Source organism: Grammomys surdaster, unplaced genomic scaffold (assembly GCF_004785775.1).
Source record: "Grammomys surdaster isolate TR1022 unplaced genomic scaffold, NIH_TR_1.0 126327, whole genome shotgun sequence".
NCBI classification, from domain to species: domain Eukaryota; kingdom Metazoa; phylum Chordata; class Mammalia; order Rodentia; family Muridae; genus Grammomys; species Grammomys surdaster.
Window position 1 is genome coordinate 1 of NW_021621126.1, and position 1,887 is coordinate 1,887.

The 1,887-nt window shown below is 43.5% G+C and overlaps 1 non-coding gene across 1 annotated transcript; it reads right to left on the reverse strand.

Moving 5' to 3' along the window:
- Nucleotides 1–152: 152 nt before the first annotated feature.
- On the reverse strand, nucleotides 153–232 carry LOC114614405. The gene has a single exon (XR_003710323.1). It is a non-coding gene; the product is annotated as a small nucleolar RNA SNORD115 (small nucleolar RNA).
- Between the last annotated feature and the right edge of the window lie 1,655 nt (nucleotides 233–1,887).

The following is a 1,887-nucleotide window of genomic DNA, read 5'->3' on the forward strand; positions in this document are numbered from 1 at the left end:
TGTTGGCACACAGTCTTTGCCAACCAAAGTTCACCAGGAGTGCCCAGGTTTCCCCTCAATAGCAACAGGTCAAGGGCTTCAGAGGACCTCAGGAAAGTCCCCAACGGTCAACAAAGTTTTAAAGGACCACATGTAACATTGTCCTCCTGGTAGGGCCTCAGTGTATTCCCATTGAGTGTGATTTTGTTTGTCATCACCTATCTTCATGATGTTGGGTTGTCATCATTGACCCACGAGAGACAGAACACAGCTACATATGATTTTCTATGACACAACTCCAGCGCTTACCAGGCGTGCAGAAAGTGCTTGACATGTAGGAGTGTTCCCATGTGAGTGGGGAGACCAGCTGGGTCGAAGGCTCGGCCAGAGATTCAAGGGAGTACTCTCTTGAAAAGTAGAAGTATGTCTTCCCTAAAGGAAGAGAGAGGAAGCTGTGAAGGAACTTAAATTTCCCATCATTAGGAAACTATTTAAGAGATCAGAATCTTTGTAAGAGATCCTCAGGAAGTATTCCATTGAGCAGAATCCCATCTGCAGCTGCCTCTTTATCCTTCTGGAAAGAGCATGCACAAGGCTTTTTTCTGACTTGGGAAAGTCTATGAAATCACACAGGAGAAATGCATTCTAACCCAGGCTGACTACTCACTTCGAAGCAGTAGGCAGATCATATTTGCCCTATGCCAAGCAATTGGGAAGGGTCCAACATTCAGATTGTGATCAGCAATTCACATAAAAAGTACCACAAAAAGTCAACTTCTTAGAGATTTAGAGTCTTTTTCAAGGAATACAGTGTATCTCATTCAATTGGAAGGTAGAGTTCATTCATCTCCTTCTTAAGCACACTGAGAGTGCAATGCTCTTTCTTGTACTCTTCACTGAACCAGGGGCAAAGCAGAGCATGTCATATGCTGTGCTCATGATCCATTTGTTGTGAGGTATAATTCCTTGCCATATCTCTCTACTGAGAAAGTGAACCATGTTTCTGAGTTCAGTATGGGAAGTGTTTCCAGGAATGACATTGCCATTTGGTTCCTGAAAATCGCCTGTGCCCTGAATCAACTTTTAGGTAGTCATTTGTTTCCTGAAGGCAGAGAAACTTCTTTCATGAATGCTTTGAAAATTAGTAAGAGCAACATGAAACACTCAAAGTAAATATGGTAGTTGCTGGAACCATGGCAACCCAAAAATTCTCAACTGAGGCACACAGAAGGCTAGCCCGTGGAGTGAGAGTTTTTAAAATATTTGACAGTAGATTTGCCTTTTGGAAAGACAGGATGTGGAGGCCTCCCATCCTGGAAATCTGGAGACAACTTCTCTCTCACTAACCAAGTCTCTGTTCCCTGGGTCCCCATTGATTGAAAAGGAAAAATTCTGCCATGTCTTCAAAGTCACTTTAGGATCCTGTACGACCTGTCACTGTGATCACCCAAGATAGAACCCCACTCTCAGGAATGAGGTTTCTTCTTCTAACCAGGAGGGGTAGCTGATAATTTTGTGAGTAAGAGTAAGTGGGATAAAAGGCAATTCTTTTCCCCACGTAAATGTCAAAATTTACATGGCAGAATACACTGACATTCGACCTTCCCTTAGGGTGTTTGGTTAATTTCTTATCTAAAATCAAGACCTGAGAGTGATTAGGTTGCTGACACCAAAACAAGAAGGCAGTGTCCGTTTGTTGGGGAAGGCAGTAGCAATGATCATTACACTTACCTGAGATCTATGATCCTCTGGGCTGTAACAGGGCATATCAGAGGACTGCAAAACACCAGAAAACACAGGGCTGTGGTCACTAGGTGAGACTGGCAGACTTGCACCCAAGTAGAATATGAGATTAGTTTCTTGTTGGCACACAGTCTTTGCCAACCAAAGTTCACCAGGAGTGCCCAG